The sequence below is a fragment of the Lampetra fluviatilis genome, chromosome 14, assembly GCF_964198595.1.
Source record: "Lampetra fluviatilis chromosome 14, kcLamFluv1.1, whole genome shotgun sequence".
NCBI classification, from domain to species: Eukaryota; Metazoa; Chordata; class Hyperoartia; order Petromyzontiformes; family Petromyzontidae; genus Lampetra; species Lampetra fluviatilis.
The window spans coordinates 5,345,063-5,369,090 of NC_136288.1; the positions used below are offsets into that span (position 1 = coordinate 5,345,063).

At 45.8% G+C, this 24,028-nt stretch overlaps 1 protein-coding gene across 4 annotated transcripts in view; it reads right to left on the reverse strand.

The window, feature by feature from the left end:
- The window catches only part of FAM135A (family with sequence similarity 135 member A), a 97,030-nt gene that overhangs the window by 4,611 nt on the left and 68,391 nt on the right, over positions 1–24,028 (reverse strand). For 2 of the 4 annotated variants that reach the window (XR_013637357.1, XR_013637356.1), the window contains one exon: positions 21,912–22,636. The gene's annotated coding sequence lies outside the window, so the exon portion shown is untranslated. Of the gene's footprint in view, positions 1–13,758; positions 13,774–21,911; positions 22,637–24,028 lie in introns of those variants that run through there. The other 2 variants (XR_013637359.1, XR_013637358.1) reach the window with 2 other exon arrangements.

Here is a 24,028-nt window from a genome sequence, read left to right on the forward strand (position 1 = left end):
AGATTACAATTTTACTGGCCGGGCATGCTTCGCGACGTAACTGATATTTTAACGGGCTGCACCCAATGTGCGCAACGTAAACCTCCAGCGAAGCCGGCATGCCCACCGCTGCAGCCCATCACGGTATCCCGTGTGAACGAGCTGGTTGCTCTCGACATTTTGAGGCCTTTCCCTACAACGCCTTGTGGTAACAAGTACCTGCTGGTTGGGGTGGAGTATTTTACACGGTGGCCTATGGCCTGGGCCCTCCCCAACCAGTCGGCAGCAGCCGTGGTGGACGCCTTTGTTCAAGACTATGTGCTGGACAAGGGCGCTCCAGAACGGTTGCTGACTGATCAGGGAAGACATTTTTCAAGTACCCTGTTGAGTGAGGTATGCCGCCTGTTGGGCACTAAGAAGGTGCGCACTTCGCCCTATCACCCCCAAACAGATGGCATGGTGGAGCGGCTGCATAGAACCCTCACCTCTATGCTATGCCATCAGGTTGATGAATCCCACGTAGACTGGGACCTACAGATCCCAGGGGTCCTCGCTGCTTACCGCATGGCGCCACATGCAGCGACAGGGTTCTCCCCATTTTTCCTAATGTATGGCAGGGAGGCCATTCCCCCCGCTGATGTGCGGCTTGGGATAGAGCAGCTTCCACAGTCATCGAAGCTCACTGACCATTTGCGGTTCAACCTACAAAAGCTGTTTGAGGCTCGTGATGCGGCGATCGAAAATTCCGCCTCCCGCCAGCGGGCTAATTCAAGGTTGCAAGCCCCTCGCACGTCCGTGCATCAGTGGGCTCCAGGTGATATGGCGTGGCTTCATTGCCCCCAGGTGCCGGTGTCCACATCGGCTAAACTCCGTAAACCATGGCGGGGTCCGGTTGAGGTGGTCGAGATAATGCGCCCACAATGTGTTAAAATCCGTTGGGGACGACATCGCTGGTTCGTGCACCCCTCTCGTCTGAAGCCATTTGTTGCTCTGCGCGGCTCTGCGTTACACTCAAAACACGAGGGCCGAGCGTGTGATATGCCCGACGAGCAGGATGTCGCCCCGTTAGTACCTAACCCACAGCGCAGACGTGTCATTCCTCCCGCAGATGATGCGGGACTGAGGGAGCCGGGCGAGCCACGAGTCTCTGCAAAAAGGCCTCTGGGCCCACCCAACATGTTTGCCGGGATGCCCGACCCACCTAACATGTTTGCCAGGATGCCTGACCCGTCTACACCAAGAGTCTCTGCAAAGAGACCTTCTGACCCACCCAACATGTTTGCCAGGATGCCTGACCCGCCCAACATGTTTGCCAGGCTGCCCGACCCGTCTGCTCCGAGGGTCTCCGCAGAGAGGCCTCCTGCCCCTGCTGACATTTTTGCCAGGATGCCTGGTCAGCCTGCAGCCCGGAAAAGGGCACCCATCCCCTACGACGGGCCCGCGAAATACACATGGGCTAGATCGCGTTGGTTTTCTTGATTGCCCATTTTTATTTTTGCGGCAGCTGAATGCTGCATGCGTTGTGCATCGCGAATGTCGTTATTTGTGATTGGTTCTGACCATGTGTAATACCGTTGAGGACTCTTGGACACCCGGGGTTGAGGCACATGTATTTATTCCGCAACAGTTGTCACAACCGCGGACATACAATACTGGAGGGGGTATCGGCCCCCTCACCCGGCTAGCTGGGAATACACTGCTAGCTATCTCTGACCTACCTCCTAGTCCTCCACTAACGGGCTAGGGGAGGCTGTCTGGCCCGACACTGGTAAGTCGGGCTACGGTACCCGGAGTCCCAGAGCACTAGCTCTGGTTCTCGGGACCACGCCGCTGGCTCGGTCCTGCGCGGCCCTGACAAGGGCGGCGTCCCAGGGGAGTCCAGGGCTCTAGCTAGACGATCTTCGGTCTTCACTGGTTTAGCTTTAACATTCTGCCCCGAGCCCTCTGACACATGCCCCTTTATACTCAACCCCCGCTGAGGGGTGGGGCCCCGGGCTGCCTGGTGCGGACGTCGTTGAGAGCACCCCCCCGTGCACTCACGTAGCCCCGCCCACTGTGTTTGTTTCCCATAAGCTTCCATGCATAACGGCTCTCTCTCTAACACCCCTACACATGTACATATGTTGCGTTGTTGATGGGGGGGGTATTTATAGTGGGTGTTCCTGTTCTTGTTGGGTGTTCCTGTTCTTGTTGGTTATGGCACACACACTTTGATTAATTGATGGGGATTTTCTGCTTGTAACAGCCGGGACGGCTGAGGCTTCCGAAGGGGAGGGTGATGTAGTAGAGTTAACTACTCGATGTTCACAAACTGGGAGAGCAAATCATTAACAAGGTTTTCCCGCTCAAACTAACGGTCAGGGTCTCACAAGCTGTGAGAGCTGACCGTAAACAAGGTTTTCCCGCGCGACCAAACGGTCAGGGTCAGATAGGGTGAATTGGGATCAAAAAGCAGATTGGGAACGACCAATCACAGGGTTCCACAAGGTGGCCGGGGATTGGACAACCCGGCCACGAACAAGTATAAAGCCAGAGCGCTCAGAGCTCTGGGGGGGTTCGACTACACGAAGACCCAAGACGGCGGAAGAAGCCTAGGACCCTGGACCAAGCCCTCCAGCCCTTATAAGGGCTAGGGTTCAGAGTAACCAGTGGTCGGGGAGACCTCCCCTAGGTCCAGACACAGGACATTGAAAGAGCGGGATATTAAGTAGCCTGTAGGGCGTGGAGGCTTGTACGTTCTGAGTGTAACGGGTGAGGGGACCGTATACCCCTCAGTGCATAGGGACTGTGTTCATAAGACGAATAAAAGTCTGTGCTACAAAAGACGTTGAAGAGTCCGTCTGTACAACACTACAATTGTAGCCCCAGCGTTACAGCAGTGCATAACCACCTGGCAGGTAACAGCACTTGACTGAGATACTCGAGGGCATAAACTGGTATTTACTGTACTGCGGCTCATGTCACCAGATGTTTTACAGAAGGTTCTACCTATCTACACAAGTGTAGTGACATTGAGTCACTGTAGCGCGTGGTGCTGGGAGATTGGTAGACAATGGAATTAGGGGTAACAGCCCGGTCTACCAGTTGGACCCGGGGGCCAAGCCCGGAGCCTTCTGGGGGATCCAGAAGGGTACGTGGCCGAGGGCGGAGCCTGGCCATGCTGGGGAGAATAAAAGGTGAGCTCTGACTCACAGTCGGGGCTGCTGCCATCGGGAATGGAACTCGTCATGCTGCTGTCATTGTGGTCTTTGCCTCTTCAAGCTGTGGGTCTGGAAGCATGTTGGCTGTCCTGACCCAGTATGGAGTTATCCCCTATGGGATAAATAAACAAGAGGGATAATGCCTCCTACGAGTGTCTCTAAATTAGTACACTACATTTGGTGTCAGAAGTGTTAACGAAAAATGTATTTGAGGGTTCTTAAGAATTGTTTTTTCCTTTTTAAATCCTTGTGGGAGAAATAGGCTCTGAAATCCACAAAGAGGAGGGCCCGCATCGGCAGATCCTTGAGCGATAAGGGTTCCCGGGCAGCCCCGGCAGCCAGGACCCCAGTGAGGGGACCCGGAGAGGCGGTCCTGGTGGGGCAGCGGGCGAAGGATGACGATCCCACACCGCCGCTGGATGGAGAGAGGCTGCGTGAACTCAGCACGTGCATCATGGAGCTGCTCTACGCGGTGACGGTGCTGATGGGGCAGCTGGGTAAGGAAGAGCCGGTGGAGAGGGCTGCGACTCGGTGGCAGCAAACGGGTGACTCCGCTGTTACTGCCGACCAAGGTTGGGAATTGAGTCCTGCCGAATTTAACCTGCCGCTGACAGCTAGTCTGGGGATGCTTTCCCTTGCGCAGCAGGGGCACCGGAATTTTTTGCCTTCCAGCGGCATTTCGCCACCACTTGCGAGCGCACAGGGTGGTCCGACGCAGAGGCACTACGTGTTCTTCCCACCGCGCTAGATGACAATGCCTTGGCGGCGTTTTTTGCCATTCCCCAGGCGGACAGGCTGACGTTGCAGCAAGCATTCACACAGTTGGCGGGGATTTTTGACCCGCCGTCCATCGCATGGCGGAAATTCGTGATGCGGAGTCGGGGGGGAGACCGAGACGCCCCTCGCCTTCCGCAGCGCACTATTGAGGCTGGCCTAGGCTGTGTACCCAAAGATGGAGCAGGCGGGACTAGATTCTCTGGTGCTGGAGAAAATGTTGGCGCCGCTCAAGAAATTAGTGTTTTTTGTCGGCCACGGAGGAAGACGACCTGTCCTCGATTCATGTCGCCCGATGCATCCAGGCCCATTGTAACCTGCAATGGCGTGCCGGGGTAGCGGCCTGGGCTTGATTCCTGTGAGAAGAGGGCGACCAGGAGCACCGAGAGTCTTCTCAGGTCTGCGCATCGGGGAGCTGGAACCCGCGTGGGAGAATCGGTGCGGGATGACGATGTGGCCTACCGGTGCACATCTCCAGGGGCTGCAATGCTGATTTGGGGGCAGTTTTTCCCGGCTTCACTGGCCTCCACTCCTCTAGACCCAAAGGCAGGTCACGATACATCATCGGTTGACACAGCCACCTCATGCATCTCCATTGCAGTTGGTGTCGGGTGCACACGCCATCGCCCCCATAGAGATACGGGGTGCGAAGATGGTGCTTCGGTGTGTGAATGTTGGCCACGGGGGTCCGGGCAATGGACTGCATTGGCACATTGTGTTATGGCGGTGAGAGCAGGATCATCCACAGTCAGTGGATTTGTGCAGGGTGCTGAGGTGCGGGTGCTCATAGATACGGGAGCGTCCGCCACCATTGTTTACAGGACGTTGCCGTCGACGGTGGATTGCCTTGGTCCTGTGGGTAGTCCCTGTGTTCCGCTAATGGCGGGAGCTTAGGTATTGTGGGCCAAATTGTGGCGTCGATACGGATTGGAGATATTGAATGCACGGGCCCAGTATTAAGTTCATTGGCAGTGCCGTGTTTATTGGGGACCGATTTTGTGAAGAGAATGCCCCTCCAGATTTAGATTGACTAGGGTTGTGTTGAGTTACCGTCGGGGCTTCGGTTGAGATTTTTGGAGTCCCCTACTGGGTTGTGTATGGCTAATGCTGTGGTTCGGGCTCTGGTGCGTGAAACTGTTAGGGTTCCCCCAGGTGCACAGATGCTCATACCCTTGAGGCTGCAGAAGCGGCTCGACCAGGAAATCACTGGGGGTGGGGTTTTTTAACCCCTTCAAATAGAGCAGTTTGTGGTCTCACTTTGAAAGGGGCCCAAACGATAGTGAGGGGGGATCAGGAGCCCTTCCTGCAAGTATGAAATGCTGGGCTACTTACCGTGGTCATACAGGCGGGTACAATGTTGGCCCACGCGATAGTGGCGTGTTGTGGTGAAACGGATGATATAACCACTCGGGTCGTGGCCGCGGTTGAATAGGAAGCGGTGTCAGATGACTCGTGGATGGATCTTTTGTGTGCGGGTAATCCGGATTTGTCATGGGAGCAGAGGGGCGAGTTGCGGGCATTGCTTCGGGAATTCTCTGATGTATTTAGCAAGGTAAATTCGATGTGGGCCGCACGTCTCTGATGCATCACCATATTGATACGGGTGGCATCGCTTCCATTCATCAGAACTAATTTCGGTTTAGCCCAAAGGAGGAGGACTACATTCATCAGGCGATCGATGAGATGTTGGCCGCCGATATAATCTCCCCGTCAACCAGTCCGTGGGGTGCTCCCATTGTCCTGGTTAAAAAGGACAGGAGTTTGCATTTGTGTGTGAATTTTCAGAAATTAAATAAAGTCTCCATGGCGGACGCATATCCGCTCCCATGGATGGACGATTCGTTGGATGCCCTGTCGGGGGCGTGGTTTTTCTCCACCCTGGATCTATTGTCGGGGTTTTGGCAGTTGCCCCTGGATGAAAGTTCAAAACCTAAAACCGCGTTCCGGACACCGCAAGGACTCTTTCAATTTAACGTGCTTCCGATGGGGCTTCACTCCGCTCCGGCTATGTTCCAGCGACTAATGGAGGGGCTCTAATCTGAGTTATGTCTGATCTATTTAGATGACGTGATTGTTTTTGGTCACATGATCCCGGAACATCTGCAGTGGTTGCGTGCAGTATTTGTTAAAATTCGAGCGGCTAATTTGAAATTCAAGATGCAGAAATGTTACCTCCTGCAAAGTTGGTTCACTACCTGGGTCACGTTGTTAGCGAGTCCAGGATAGCCACAGATCCTGCAAAGACTGCGTGCGTGAGTGGCCGACCCCCACGTCGGTTGGTGAGGTCCGCATTTTTGTGGGGTTCGTGTTGTATTACCACCGCTTCGTGCCCAGGTTTGCAACAATCGCAAAGCCACTCCATGCTCTCACGGCAAAAGGCCAGAGGTTTCGGTGGGGGAAGGAGAAGGAGGCCGCATTTGTTACGCTGCGCGACGGCTTCATGAACGCACCCCCCTTTGGTACCCTGATTTCACCTTGCTGTCAGTGTTGGATATGGATGCCAGCGATACCGGGATCGTTGCCGTATTGTTCAAGGGTGGAGAACGGGGTGGAGAGTGTGGTCGCTTATGGTAGCCAAGTGCTGTCCCCCGCAGAGCAGTGCTATTGTGTCACGCACCGCGATTTGTTGGCTATTGTGCACTTTGTACAGCAGTACCACCCATACCTCTATGGCAGGCAGTTCGTGGTATGCTCGGACCACGTGGCTTGCAATATGCGCTATGCATTCACCAGCCGTCTGTGCAACTCTGACGATGGTTGGAAATTTTGCAAGATTATTTGTTTGAAGTCACCTATAGGAAAGGGTTGCGTCACTGCAATGAGGACGCTCTGTCACGTTTATCGCCGAAGAGCCTGTGCGCGCGTGTTTTATGGGTGCCGGCCGTTGTAAGCAGGTGGGGGAGCCGGGCGCCGTTGTAGCGTCAATGGATGCTCCGCCCCCCATAGCAGAGGTGGCACACAATAACACCATTGGTCTTGCGCATGAAGAATGGGGGCGCCTCCAGGCGGAGGATGCCTCCTTACTGATAATACGGCGCTGCTTTGGTGCGCCAAGCAATAGGAAGGGTCTGGGGGGGTATGTCTCCTGTGGTCCTCCGAGATTGGCTACTAATGCACTGGGATACAGAGGTACCTCTAGGCACATCTCTTAAATTACATAGGCCATGGCAGGGCCCGGTGGAGGTAATTGAGGTAAGGAGGCCGCATTTTGTGCGGATCCAGGTTGGTCGCAGGCGTTGGTATGTGCACCCGTCATGACTGAAGCCCTATTTTCCACCTTATAATGGCGTGTCATCTCCATCATCTGATGGCCGGGTGTTTGATGTGTCCGACGGAGCTGGACGTACGGTTATGGATGATGCACCTCAGCGAGGTTCTGTTCCTCCATCTGCAGGATCCCAGGGCCTAACGCCCATGGAACCGCCGACGGCACCACCCGGTTCTTCTCTTCCTCCATCTTCATCCTGGAGGGACCGCGCTCATTGGGCCATCCTCGGGTTACCCCCGGGGTCCCCGGAGGACCCGTGCTGGGCCCATACGAGGGGCTGGCGACAAGGATGTGTTCCAAAACGGTTCGGTTCAGATGACCGCCCCTACTCGTCGTTTGGTTACTGTTATTTTGGGGGCTGGATTGTTGGCATGCATTGACAATGTTGCATGGATATTGTGTTTGTCGTCCCGATACTTGACGTATAAAGGTCAGCTGGGATGGCTGTTTTTTTTCACGGGGGGGGGGGGGGGGGGGTGATGTAGTGACATTGAATAAGTCACTGTAGAGCGTTGTGCTGGGAGATTGGTCGACAATGGGATTAGGGGTAGCAGCCCGGTCTACCAGTTGGACCCGTGGGCCAAGCCCGGAGCCTTCTGGGGGATCCAGAAGGGTTCATGGCCAAGGGCGGAGCCTGGCCATGCTGGGGAGAATAAAAGGCGAGCTCTGACTTAGTCGGGGCTGCTGCCATCGGGAATGGAACTCGTCATGCTGTCATCATGGTCTTCGCCTCTTCAAGCTGTGGGTCTGGAAGCATGTTGGCTGTCCCAACTCAGTATGGAGATATCCTCTATGGCTGTGAGAGCCGGAATAAACAAGAGGGATAACACCTCCTGCTAGTGTCTCTGAATTAGTACACTACACAAGTAGCATCAGCCATCTGTCTCTATCTCAGAGATAAGTATAACCGAATGAGATGCTCGCATTATTTCGGAAGACCATATTTCTTGGTAATAATGCCAAAGCCATCAAATTGTCTGCAGTTATGAACATTTTAAACATGATAGCAGGTTATCCTCCATTGTTCATTTGCCATTTGTCAAACCAAAAATATGAAGCTGCTGGCTCGATGCACTGGTGTGTATGTAAGATGAAGTCCTTCCAACTCATCCAGCCTCCCATGTCACCCAATGCCTATAAACATATAAGTAAGTAGCAGTGTGGAACCGTCACAGCACGATAGCTGTATCAAGTAAGAGAAATTCCAAGATAACAGTCCTTCTATATATACTGGTTGAGGGTGGGAGGAGCCAAGGCAGGCCCTGAATATTATTTTTGTGAGGTTCGGTGCGGCTGAAACACGCTGTTAGGAATGAGCCTTTGTTGTGTAAACTAGGTGCGGATGATGTAAAGGTGCGTGTAAATGGGACCGAGCCTTTTGTTATGTAGAGGTGGTGTGGCTGAAACCGCTGCCAGGAATGAGTTTGTTTTCTTGGAATTTCTCTTACTCGATACAGCTATCGTGTTGTGACGGTTCCACCTGAAGACGGAAGCTTGTGTTGCCTCCGAAACGTCGTGATTTTTATTTTATTTTTATTTTACTTTTATTCATTTTAATTTAAAATTTTTACCTATGTGACTTTACCAAAAACCTTAGAATAGGAATCAATGCAGTCACGAAAGCTTCAAATCTAGAAGTATCAGTGTGGTTGGTGCATGCCTATTAATTCAAGCCCAGACCAGATACATAATTTGTTGGTACCACCGGAGGTGGCAAAACTTTAGTGATTCCAATGGCTTGATGTGGCCAATAACAGTAAATTGTGAACCATTTAAAATATTTATACATAGGTACAACCAAAGTTTTCTACCATAGGTGGTTCCAATTTCTGACTGGCCCATGTACTGTATGCTCCAGCATGTTGGCGACCTGGTAGGTGGGCACGCCAATGTCATCATCCTGCAGGGCCATGACTTCAACAGAATATGGTGAGAAAATAAGTCCAATTGCTCACATATTGGTGTAGACATATTAATGTTATCTCCTCACATGCATGGGATATCTCCAGTTACTCTGGTTTTCTCTCAAATGCAAATTACATTAAAAACTGGCAAAATATACCGGTGCATAATCCTCTTGAAAATAAGGCGAGTGACTATGACTAAAATACATTATTATACTCGAGGTGACATATATAAATTGAGACAGTACATCCACAACCCAAACTTTGGAAATCAATTTTTACATTTTGAGATGACACGATGTGACACATGTCATCATTGTTGGGGAGTGCATGGATCTGTATGGAGGTCAGATGGTGGTGAATCTATAAAGTTATCCCAGAAGGCTGTCTGCCAACATGATCTTTAATCCCCGAGAATCGGAAGTCTTGCAGAGTGAACCCTGTATTATGTGGCCTCCCTGTATGCCAGGTTCAGCGAATAAAATATCTTCATCGTTCCTGTGGTTTAAGTGCATACAAATAGCGATTTGATCTTCAAATATTAGGTACAGTATAAGCAAACATTAGACAAAATAAAGCATCACTTACATGGAACTATGTAGCATATGCACTTCGTTTGTAATTTTCAGTATTAATTACAAATAGATCCACTGATTGGAAAAAAATGTAGAATTTTTTTAAAGAAGTTGACAAGCCAACAAAAGCATAATTCCGTTTTACTTACATGTCATGGCCGATGGTCAAGAATAATGATGGTGTGGCAGACAAGGAATGGAGCGCATCCAATAGGATGTCCACCAAGGCGACGTAGCGATGAACTCAACTCGTGCCTAAGTGCTATGTGTATTATTACATTGCACCACCATGGGAAATGGTGACAGCTTGGGAAAGCCTTCATCCAGCAGTGGATGTATCATGGCTGATGATGACAGAACTCATTAAAGATTACAGTTTTTTCTTACTAACAGTTAGTCCTTTACCTATTGAGACTCGAGGCTTTATTCTGAAGGTCATGCTTATGATGTTTTGGTTCTCTCCTCTTCTTATGAATTGTGTGTGAACTTGTGAATCTGGGGCAAGGCTGGATTTGAAAACCACTCCTCTAAATCGGCCAGACAACTCCCGCTGGTACTCGCCAAGTGCCCCTTTATACAGTGCTCTTGCGCTTTTCCCATTTGCATGGCGGTAGCAGAAAGGCCGTGCTGTTCAATCGCATTGCCTCACTTGAAAATTCCACCTAATAATTATTGCACATCCGCTGCGGCAATAACTGCGAATGACCCAACCCTGAATCTCACTAATAAAAAGGGTAGATTTAAAATTTTAATCAATGGCTAAACAGCTAACCAAATTGGTTTAAACAATTACCACCGAAAATCGTTTCAGCAGATAAAATTAAGTGCCAACTTCGCAGGAAAGTGTGTGCACTGCAAATACTGATTTCGCAAGAGAGATACTTTTTTTCTCATATAAATGAAAGATGCAAAACACTCTTTAGAATAAATGGGAAATGACACTGAATTAGAATACCGTGAGGTGGCCGTGTGACTGGAAGCTAATGGCGTGTCAAGAGCGCCGAGACGACTTCCCTGTGACACTGGGTTTGTGGTTCATATGCATAAGCAAGCAGTCAATACGCCTCCTTCCCATCATATAAGCTATTTACACCGAACACTTTTTTTATTTTACCATGTAAAGTCCACTGAGCTATATAGTTATTTTTCAGAAGCGACCTGGCCACAATTGATAGCTCAACGAAGTGGCTTATCACGTGGAAATGTATAGGAGCCAAATACCCTAACCGCATGTTGATTCTGAATGTTGAGCGAAAAACTGGAGGACCGGGAGAAAAAAACCACCCGACCACAGGGAGAACATGCAAACTTCAAATATACAGCAGGCGTCAGGGTTGGGATTGAACCCACGACCTCCTGCATACCGGGCGAGGGAGTTAACAACTCACCACCTATTGGCGACACGGCCTGCTCAGTGGGATTTGTTTTTAGCAACGTTGCTTGATACACGCAAACTCTGGTTTGGTTTCGACATTCAATGTCTCATCAGCAGAGGTACGTATTTACTTGTAACTCCAAAAAAGGCTGTGTAGCCGATGAGACGTGTAAATAAATACTTTTGTTGTTTTCGTGGGGAGACAAATCCAGAAAAAAGGCATGTCGTCTGCTTATATATTTTGTAAGTTATATTCGCCACAATGATGCAAATTATTGATTTGTGTTATGCATACATTGGAATCACAAGCAGCCCATTCATCAATTACTGTCCAAAAAAAAAAAGACCAACATATCACCGTGGCCAAAGCCGTTGATGCGACCACACCTCGTCAACGCTGGCAACCCTCCGCGGGTTCCCTGCAGCCGTTGCTCAGAAGACACGTGACCTCCCAAGATCTGCCCTCCCAATATCCCACCATCTGGCCTCACATCTTCTCTCGTGGTTTGCGGTCTCTTGGTGACTGCTCCAATGTCTGTCTCAGTGACCGGTCCTCCCCATCCCGCACACGCGTCCCATTGTTCTTTTCCAGATTTTCCACACCCCATATACTGTATCCTGTCTCCAGAATGAGAATCTGTATGTTATCCTGGAGAAATCCGATGAGCTATGTAGCTCTTTGTCGCGGTTGTCTTACCACAACATTCCAAGAATCCTATTCTCGAATGTCAACAACTTATTTTTGAACTATTTCGTCGCGCTCTTTAATCCATGCGGTAAGGCAGATATCAAATGTAATGCGGTCTGTCACTTCTTGTGCATTATTCTAGTTCTGCGGATAAAATGCATTTTTGTTGCATCAGAATGCGATGACATCCAAGGCATATAAATATTAAAATAAAAAGGTGTGCCACTCGGTATGTCGATTGAAGGGACTTCAGACGTAGTTTTGTGATATCGACTTCCAAGGATCATTCTGTGGCCAGAGGTTATGCACTGCCAGCTGTGAGAATTATACATTGAAATTTATTCATCCTCATGACAACGTGATACTGGGATACGACATTTTTTCGTGAGAAACAATCTCCGTGCTTGACTAACAGTCAGCTTTGATTAGCTGCCAACCCCATCATGGACGGAGCAAGTTATTGCATGAAAGATGTGTTTACAAAACATACATTCATAGAGCTATTTTAATTTGTACATGCAATTGCACAAATGTAAACATCTGCATGTTCTCATAATGCAGTGCTCATGTCTCTACCGTAGTCTTCCAGGATCTATCCTACAGTATTTCATGTTTTCAAATCTTATCCGCTCCACTGTAAATTATATGCTGTGGGATGCACACGTCTGTTTATTGGTAAACATGAGAAGCTAACCTTCGAAAGGGGTTGCAAAGACTGGTGCTTGAGATATGCTGAATTAATGCAGTATATAATGTAGTTTTTACCAATAGCAGTATAGCTAAGATACCATTTGCCAAAGCAAAAGAAAACATGTTCTATTATTCCACTGTCGTGGAAGCAACCATATGTCTCAGCGCTGGGAACAGATTTGAATTGAATTATATTTTTTCTTTCCAATATCCAATCAGTAAACATCCCAAATTGTACCCCTAAGCTCTGCTGACAAGCAATTTCCAGCTCGCCTCTCTATCCCATCATATGAATACTTTCGGAGCAAAGTGCAACTGCATTAAGGGCTAGCAACAATTCAATAACAACAATGATCACGTGTGTGTGTGTAATGTAAAACATGTAGCCCGCATGCCCAGCCACTGCATGCCCAAGCAGATTATGTTTGCCTCTATTGAGGAGGCTTGTGCAGGACGCTATTGAGCAACGCTCATAACAACGAGTAGGCAGCTAAACCTCAGCAAGCTGGCACAGGATGCAGCACGGGTGGTGCATCTGCTAGTCATCTCAGTCGGTCAACCCTTCGACACTTCACGTGGTTTCAAAGTCCACCTTGCCTGGCATAAGTGCCGTGGTGACATATCACCACTTAATGGGTTCAAGCCTTGGTCAGGGGATAAATGGTATCTGCACCGGTCTTAAATGTAACACGTACGTTTTTGCGACCAATGTGATTAATATTTGAATTTTGAGTGAGATTGCATAAGTTAAATGTGTGCCGTACACCCGTGTCAGACACATGTGTAACATGTTTCGGGTCATGTGTAACAAACGTGCCAATTTATTACTGATTCAGTACACTGGTGTGTATAATTATTGCTATCCAGAAAAACCTCATGGAAACTCAAACATATTTTTTAAGTTGGGTTTATGGGAATGTTTGGCCGATTCTTCGCTTAGTATTTTTGCAAGTAAGAGAATGCTGGGATACCACATTTTAAATGCTGGTGGAATAATTCGCCACTCGCCTCTGGAAATGCAATGAATTGTCGTGACTGAAAGTTGCAATTTAGCTCTAGAATATGTTTTTACATTGTGTTCAATGTCAGTGCCTCCAGTGGCTGCAGGGGTGACACGAACTATTACAACTCGCACGAATGAACAACAACGATGCCTATATGCAAGATTATATTGATGTATCGTGAGCTTAACAATGGCAAATAATCGTGGAATTGACGGATTATTCCGGCCGTAATTTGAAAGCTCGTGATGCGGTGGTTTAGCCGGCTCCCCCACCGTGATATCTCCAGTCTGATTCGCGTGATGCCTGCTCTTCTTTCCTAGAACACGTTCATTTCCAGAAAAAAATCGTACATGAAACACAGCCAGCCAGGCAACAAAATAATTAAGAATTATTGACAGCCGTGCATTTAATTAAGAAGACCCAATTTTTATCCTGCTTTATTCTGACAATGATGCCTTAATAACGCTATACAAATATAGTTTTAATACATCGGTTAGCGTTGACAAATTACACTGCGTCCTATGCACTTTTGTTGTCATAGTTTAAGAATGTTTTACACGCACATTAGCAATGCGCCTTCCAATACAATCCGTGCAGTCGGGTATAAAGATAATTGAGAATAAAAATGCTAGAATATATAATAAATATTTCACGGTAATTAAAATTCACTGAACGATGCTTAATGGGCACCATGAATTAATATGCCCGCCAGCTGTGCAGTGATGGAAATGCGCTTTCTTGTTTACATTGTGTCTGTAACACAGCGAAACATCCTTCACACAGCCAGCGTGGTGCCCGCATCATTCTGTTTGTCATAGACTGCACGTTCGCACGTGGAATTAAATCAACTATCGCTTTATTTAATTTCTGAAGGTAATTCAACGCAAACTTAGAAAATTGGGCTTTTTAATTGTTTTATCCCACCCTATTCTTCTTCCACTCGCAGAGCGGCTGGGTTACAAACGCGCAATCTGAATGCTGTACGAACACGGCAGTACCCAATTTGTCACAGTGCTAATTGGTGATATGATTTGCACAATCAAGCACTTGCGACCAAGTCAGTGATTGATATAACAAACGGTTCTGCCAACACCACTCTAATTTATTATCACCAGCAGCAATAATAAATCTGTCATGCGTAATAGTAACAGATGATGGCGCAAGCCCAGAAGTCTACACTCCATCACTTTATTCCTAAGGATATAGTTGGAATAACACAGCGTATTACATATAGAGACAGCACAGCAATAAATTATACATGCGAAAACTTTTAGCAGATGATTGCAAGTTGTTCTTGTACATGTTTGGATTTCCAGGTCATTTGCTTTTCATGCCCAGAGGTAATGGGAACAGACACGAGCATAAGCAGAAACCATGGGCATGAGCGAAAATCGTATTACGGTATACTTCGATTAAATATTTATCACAGGGATATGTCTGTCAACAATAGCTTCGCTCTAGCAACGGAATCTCAGAGAGAAAATCCTTTGCCTGTGCCAGCTTAAGTCGGTGTAGAGAAATTGGTAATGCATATACCCGCATTATTTAACTCCTCACCTGAGTAACGGGTACTTAATTAAAGACACGAGTGAACATGGAACACTGCCAGGTAAGCACAATTTGTATCGCCTTAGCTATATATACACACACAGCATAATTATTTAATTACAGGACATACTCAAGCAGTATCTCGAAAACATGACTCATCATCATCAGCAGCCATATTCAAACCACTGCTGGATGAAGGCCTTTTCAAGACGTTTCATTATAAATGTGGGCATCATCAAAGAGGCGGGACCAATCATTGAAACAATATTAACAGGTTTCTTCACAAAAAAAATTGCAAAGAAATGCAATACCACAATACTGGGATAAATCAATTGTTTCTGTATTCCGTGGGAGATATAACTCACTTGAACTGCTAACCAATTAGTCTCGTATCGCATGCATATTATTTGTTATCCATAATACCGGTGTGCTGAACTCGTAACTAGTTGGCATGTTTTGTTTACGTGACAAACCTTATTATTTGGCTGTGTCGGGTGGTGGTGGATTTAACGACACATTTATGTTTACGCGATCTAACTCCAAAACGTCTTATGTATAAATCCTACGTGTTAAACTATATAATTTGTTCATGAAGATCATTAGGAACTGAATAATGAAATAATCAGACAACCAATAACTAGACCAAAAATGATTATATTCCACTGACCACATTCATAGGAATTGTCCGATTCTGTAAAAGACCTTGTAGATTTTGAAAAACCATCCAGAAAAAAATGATGCAGTTATCTCAACTCTCACAAACCAAGGCCTGAATAATTATATGGTTAAATAATAAAAAAAAATCATTTACACAAATGTGACAGCCACACTGATAGCATTAAAAAGGCCCCGAGAGACTTAAAACAGGAGTCAGATGCGGTGACACGCTTGGGCCAAAGTTTTTCACAGCGACAATGGAAGATGTTTTCTCTCCGGAAAAGAAATTGGAGAACAAAGGCATGAATATTGACGAAGAAAGCATGAACCAGCTCAGCTGTGGTGACGACGTGATCAGGTATTACCTCCAACGAGAATGTGGGAATGACTTATTGTGACATTAAGCAGGTGTCGTCTTACACTCTATCTTTCAGTCTTCAATTAATTTTACGTTAACGGAAGTCTTAGTTGCTAATAGTGTTTTTCCCCTTTTTTCTGGCAACAAAACTGACACCTTTTTGCAAGGAATCATGTTTACATTAACCACAATACTTGCAGTCAAATGCAAACAAAAAACAATACTCTGATAATTTATGCTTTGTCCTTGAAACTGATTGGTCCACACCAGAGACAGCTTTCTTTAGAGCCTAGTCTCATATGGTGTTCGACCAGATGACGCCAAAAGGCGCACAGTTCAAAGACAACGCACTATCAGAGTAATGAGAGCTCGGGTGAGCAGCTACATCATGGGACCTCCTTTGCCAGTACCAAAATATACTAATAGGGTTTTTCCCCTTTTGTTGCCAGAAAAAAGGGGAAAAACCCTATTAGTATATTTTGGTACTGGCAAAGGAGGTCTCATGAGGAAGTCTTAGTTGTTTTGTTTTACATGATGGTGAACGCTTCATCGTAACGATTTACCCATATTTCTGGGAAGGGTAAGGAGAGCACGCTGACTCTGCACGGGAGCATTCACTTTACTTCTTGCGATGATGATCAGGGCCAGACAAAGACCTGATTATCTGGCCTTGTCCGTCAGGGCCTAATTAACCAGCAGTCACAACAAGCAATCGCCAAAGGGTAAGAGCGTTCAAATGGGGTGCTGAGACTCACTTGGTGTACGGTGTGGGATTCAAATATTGTGCCTTTGTGCAAGAAGCATTCTATATTAGAATACATGTACAGTGATCGCTCTAACAGTGATATGGACATGGCCAATTCAGGGCTAGGTTTATAAAAAAATATATATATATAAACTAAGCTATGGTAAAAAAAAGAGAAGATAGGTAGAACGTGAATTAAAAAGCGAGCTTCATTAAAGCCCCTTGTCTTCAATTATTGGTCATTTACATTTCTTTGCATTTTTTTCGTGCTGCAATGAAACGCTAATGCTCTAATTAGGCAATGGCTTCTTAAACGTTTAAGGCATAATGAGGTTTGGCTCCATCTTAAGCTTTGCTTTAATTGCGTGTGGAAGTGATTTTAAATACCATTCACGTTAAAACGGTTTGGTTGTGTGATGTCCCACAATCTTTTCTCGGGAGGATGCCACAGCAATGTTCTTTATGTGTGGCACACACATTATCATAGCAACGAGTGATTTTAAAATGTTGGATTTTAAATGTTGGTACCAGCATCTCAATTGGGTTGCTATGTCCACAACTTTTTAATGGCCATATATTCTTGATCAACTCTGTTACAATATTCATCGTGTGAATACGTGCACACATAAAATAATACTTGTGTAATGACATAGTGACATCTACTGGTTGGAAAAGGGAAGCACGGGTACAGGCACGACATGTAACATCATCCAATCCCAAAGGGAGAGGGATCTGGGCCAAAGGTAAAGGGCGGGGCTGGCTGAGATACTCCGGGAACTGGCTAGAAGGTTCCACGAGAGGGCGTGGCCGGAGGCGTAGCATAGCCGCACCTGCGGCAATACAAGCAGATGCGGAGGAGGACTTGTGGTCGGTGTAGGGAGCCTTGGGTCCGGACTGCGTCGCTGCTCACCGTCATCTCTCTCCGTCGTTCGGCCACGTGGAAGATCTCCTGCGAAGTCCCACAACCCTCGCCGGCATGCAGTCAACCAGCGGCGAGGCCGGGAGTGGGCGGACGGAACAACGCTGTGGGATCGACCACATGTAGCTTGTAGGGATGCTAATATCTACGTGTGTACTCGGAGAAGAAAGAGGATAAGGTTGGCATGTGGTGTGCCCGAATGTGAATAAAGAAGAGAGTACCCTCTACACGACTTGTCTCGGAAGTCGCTCATTACACTTACTCTCAAAATGTTAACAAAATATCTCAATAGTACTTCTTCAGTTGGTAGCTTTCGTATCAATCCATAAACAAAACACATGGAAGTGTGACACATCTATAGAGTGATGCCTACATGTTTTAGGCTGGATACCTCCCACACCGTGCACTTTGTACAAGTTTTTCAATATGTAAAATATGTATTTATAGTGAATTAATCAAATGAGCTAACATTCTTAAGTGTGGAGCATAGCTCATCCCTATTGGTGGTCTTGAGTGAAAAGTGTAATGTCTACTTTCTTGGGTAGGGACTGATGGTCTCTTTTTTTACTCCATAGCATGACAATTGTTGACGTCTCAACAAGTGGTACAATCTCATAAGGTGTGCCTACTTTAGCAACAATGTAAGCACTGCTGGGCTGAGGCAACCTTGACAAATATTGGAGTGCACATTAAAATAAAGGTTGCCATTTCAGTTGAACCATCGTGCCATGGACACTGCACCACACGTGATTTGCTGAACGTTAAAGCTTTGTTCGCCACTTTTGTATACTGGAATAATACCGTTTAAATTTTCAAGTTTCTTTTGTTTGAGCAGGTGAGAGAAGTCAAGGAGTCTGGGATAGTCGAAGTCTCAAGAATAACACTGGCGCATTAGTCTGCCATTATGGAGGCGATCATTGCCATGAACTATATTGTCCCAATTCAGTAATTTGCCAATACTTTTCGAATTTGCTAAATGTGGACCTTGATTTGGGCACTGTCTGGCTACAGTGAGTGGAAGTGTGGTGAGGTGGAGTGGTTCGCGTGCTGCACTATCACTCAAAGGACATGAGCTCGATTCCCCGTCACAGCTAAAATCTGAACTGGGGGTCTGATGGGATGGGGGGGGGGGGGCTTCAGCAATGAATTGAGAAAGGCTGAATATGATCATCAATACTACTATTCTGAATTACAGCCCATTGTGCCAATACACATACTTAAATATAAATGTTTAGGCAAATGTGATATTTAAGGTCGTACATTTTCTGTCAAAATGCAGTATTAATGATGAATGTGGTAATTGGTATTTGTGCACATTTAGAGGATTCTGAATAATTATTCCAGTACTTTTTTTATTCTGCAACCATATCACGGAACAAAATGCATTACACGTTACTGTTCCATTGGCAATATGATAATTTAGAATATTTTGGTAAATCCACTGCTAGATGAAGGCCTCCCCACTCTTGTATTGGTCATGATGTATTTTTGTGTTTGACCAGACTCTGTGACTATTCTCAACCACTTTAAATGAACACACACGTTCAACAGAGAAGCAAAACAATCTAGTGAGTGGGTATTTAAATGTAATTACCAGTATTGTATTGCAGTCATTAAAATTATTCTAGCAACTACTCCTTGTGAAGTACTTAAGCACATATTTTAATTAAAAGTAAGAGCCTCTGCGTGCTGCCGACATAATCATCTTAAAGTAATTCTGGATAATGTGTACAAATTAAAATAATTATACGATGGCCATTATCATAATTGCATCATTTTAAGTAACCATTTGATTGTGGAACTAAATCTTTTATTTTACCAGGTAAAGCCCATTGAGCTATTATTTCTTTGTCAGAAGCGACCTGACCACAAATGATAGCTCAAACAAGTGGCTTATCACGTGGAAAGTGATAGCAGCCAAATACTCTAAACGCATTTTTCTAACTATTTAGACTTTAGAGTATTTGGCTGCAATAAATGTCCACATGATAAGCCACTTTGTGGCGCTATCATTTGTGGCCAGGTCGCTTTTGAAAAACAGCTATATATCTCAGTGGGCCTTACCTGGTAAAATAAATACTAAATAATCGTGTTAAATAATTGTACACGAAAAGCACAACCTTAATGTCCATACGGGTGTGGGGAATGTCCTGTGCATGATTGATGTGGGAAACTCATTCCGTTTTTTTTCTTCTCTCATGAGCGTGCGGCTACGTGGCACTGTGGCAGGGCGACTCGGTTGACTTTAAAATTCCACTCGGAATTTGATACATCACTACTGTGAAGAAGGTCAAGAGTAGTTGTCCCATGAATAAAGCAATGTATAATTTTCATTGGTGGACTGTCAATGCTGCTGATCATGGAAAAACCCAGCATAATTATTTTCCCTTTTTAAAAAAGTTGGTTGTTCCTTAAGCAAGGCATGCAATTGCCTATTTACACATTTATGTATTGTCACCATTAAAGTAATAGTTGTGTAGTCAGATTAACAAATGTAAATAACGCTTGAATAAATTGCCAGGGTTTACTGCAATACTGTTATGTTGATTGATTTTGAATAGGTCTAAGTAGTAAATAAGAATTAGCATCTGTGAATTTTGTAACAGGTGTTATGCTCCATGTCATTAAATCTATGGCGCAAAGCAAATCTCTGTCTGAAATTATTATTCTAATTCGCGTAATCCGCCATGCATCACCAAAAAAAGTTCCGCTGTTCTTTCTCATCAGTTAAGTGACAGTAATCCGCATACTCTTTGGTTCTTTCGGTAAAGTCACGTAGGTGAAAATAGAATAAAATAAAAAAAATAACTAAATCACGACGTTTCGGAGGCAACACAAGCTTCCGTCATCAGACGGAAGCTTGTGTTGCCTCCGAAACGTCGTGATTATTATTATTTTATATTCACCTGCGTGACTTTACCGAAAGAACCAAAGAGTATGGATCCTTGCAGTCACGAAAACATCAAATCTAGAAGTAATCCGCATGTTCAAAGAGTTCCTTTGTTTTTGAAAAGCAATCACAATGTTTGCCACTCAAAGCTGTTTGAATTGACACAAGTGCATGGTTTGTTACATCGAGTCAATGCACCTACGATTCGCAGGGTTGGCAACGTACGGTGCGAAAGAAGTTCAACATACATACATAAAGCAAATTAAACATGTGTTTGTCTCGATAACGTTTGGCGTGAGCCCTGCTAAGAATATTCAGCCAGATAACTTTTCAAATAAATGCGTGCACAAGTATACTAAAAATACCTGTATTATGGACTCGATAGGTAACAAATAAGTTATTGTACTGCCTCCTACAGACATCATTCTGCATCTACAAATATCATACGCACTTGTCGGCTCCATCTCTGTGTGATCCACCACATCTAAACTAGACTGTTTTATTTCACCAAGTAAGGCACCATTTAGCTCTTATTCAGATGCGACCTGGCCACAACTGATAACTCAACGAAGTGGCTTATCATGTGGAACTTGACCGCAGCCAAATATTCTAAACGCACTTTTCGAACTGATTTTAGTCTTTCATTTAGCTGTTATATCATTAACAATTCTTTTTAAAACGCCTTCTACTTAATAGCATTACCACGAGCATCATATGTTCAGTTATTCATGAATAATTATAATTCACTAAACAATACTCCCACCCTCTTACTATGTTGAGCTATAATCTGTAGGCATAATTTGCCCTTGCAGATCCAACTGTTAAAAAAGGGACACGCGTGCAGTGTTGTGTTTACGGCAAAGTGATTGATCTAAATGCACTCTGGCCTATTCCCACAGGGAAAGAAGAGCAGTGGCCATGCTGGAAACAAACTGTATACTTACCTGGTTGGAACAGCCTGACATTAATTAGGTGTGCTGCTGCCAGTCTTAGCTCCTAAGGCAAGCAGCTGAATAAGTTAATGGCTCTTCAATTAAGGAATGCATTGCACATGCTGTCACAGTCCAGTTTCTCTGGAGTTACATTGGAAATCAGCAGTAGCAGAGTTGTGGGATAGATGAACAGAAAAGTGTACGTGTACACATATATACATCTACTGTTGGATTCAGGCTCTCGTTATGGTGACAGAGGGCATGTGTGGCTAAACTCTACCATGCACAGTGTGCTTTGCACAATACCACTGCAACAGTAATGAAGTAGACGCATTCAACTGCAGGGCCACACACAATCTATATACCCAAACTGCAAGTTGAGTGACAACAAAATATATCCTCGTTTTAGGTTTATTACTCTCTCTCACCGCCGGAATGTTAATTTTGTTCATATACACGCACACGCATCTAAAATATCAATTTAGTGAGAAAAAAAACATCGTGTATTTCGTTACAGATGTTGCTGTACAATCTAACTTGAAAGCACCGAGCTCTGATACGCAATTAATTAAGGATGGAAATCAGTTAATGCAAAGCTTAAGCATATTCCAGTTTAGCACAGCACGGATATTCAATTTAAGCCGTCAAACAACATAGAACCGAACATTTTATGGCTATAATACTCCTTCCACTTACTGAAAATGATTACACAGATGGGCAGGAAGATCATTACTGGGGGTGGGGAAAAACGGAGACATAAAATGCACACCTTAAGCACACCTCAATATGCATTTTAAAGCTGTACTACTCTGAATTCCCGTCATTGCACTGAAATCACACTCCTAGCTTGAGGACAGATGCAAGGAGGCAGCGGTCAGGCGCAATGGCACAAGCCCACAAATCGCGCGTCTTGGAAGGGACGGTTGTTGTTGGACCACACACAAAGAGTTGTCATGTCACTGAGACATACATTTGGCAAGGCAACTCGGCGCATATCGGAAGCCAAGGAACGCACCGGACATTATTTTCTCACACCAATGCTGACGAAGGGACTCCACACCGTCCAGACATCTGAGCAGAGGTGGAAGTACCGACACTTTGCCCCACCTCAGGTTTACCCACGTGTTCTCCTGGGTGAAAAGAAGTGGGAGGGGATTCGGTGATTAAAGAAACATGCCCACTGTTTGAGACGGAAGGGGCTACGTCTGGAATGTAAGTCCTATGTGCTCAACCGGGTCACAACTGTAAGGGAGGTATATTTTTGACATGTGTGATGTGAGTTTCCCCTCATGCGTGGAGCTTCTCCAGTCATCTTCTATCTATATATATAAAAAAAGTGATATTTGTGAATATGCAACAAACTAGAAATTTGGCAGGTGGGTAGTTTCCAGACTGTACACCGTGCAAAAAGTATAATTTTGTATATTTTTTTTTGGGGGGGGGGGGGGGCGCAATAATGCATATATTTTGCACGGCAAGTGAGCTGTGACGTCACATCTGTCATGTCACCCGCATGCAGAAGCGTCACGCAGTGTGCCTGCTGATGTCACGCACACCCCCCCAACCCTCCGCGAGTAAAGTGTCATACAAATGTGTTGCAGGTCTAAGGCGTTCTTCGCACAGCATTGCTTTATTATTTGAGTAGTTCACTGCCGTACGCACCCTGAAAGTTGTTTGTCTGCTGCAAGCGCGTGTATGTGTACCTATGGACGCACGCGCGTGTGGGGAAGCGGTAGTGTAGTGGTTAGAGCGCTGCGCTACGAACTCGGCGACCCGAGTTCGATTCCCACTTACGGCCACCACCAGTGACGATTATTTGAACCGGTCCTGGGCCTCCCCGAGGTCGACTCAGCCTCAAACGAGTAACTGGTGTGTTGTGAACATCGCCGCTGGGGAGACAAAGGCGGCCGGACGTGGTGAATCCAAGTCCCGGGCGAAGCCGGGGTAGTAAAGCTAGTCTATCTATATATATATAAAAAAGGGAAATTTGTGAATGTCTGTTTGAAATGTTTAGCATACTTCCTGACATGCAACAAACTTGAAATTTGGCATGCGGGTAGTTTCCAGATTGTACACCATGCAACAATTATAAAAATATACTTTTTTCTATAAAAAAAAGTTTTGGGGGGGGGAAGGGGACGCAATGATATATGTTGCACCCATCTGTCATGTCACCCGCATGCGGCAGCGTTACGCAATGTCTGCTGACGTCACGCATCCCCCCACCCTCCGTGTAGGCCGTGTATTAATCCAAGACAAGAATCCAAGTCTCGAGCGAAGCTGGGTAGTAAAGCTAGTTGTAGAATTTTAAAAAACTTTAATCAACATGAAAGAACGAGGCATGTTTTTTTTCCAATAGGTAAGATAGATTGCACTGCATTTTCTTAGGTCAATAACCTTGCTAATTTTATCTGAAAAAAAAAAACAAGCTATAACACATTTTGTCTATACTAAATGTACAATGTTTGTAGGTTTTTAAGAAGTGTATTGAATGTGTGTATTGTAAACTAGCTACATACTGG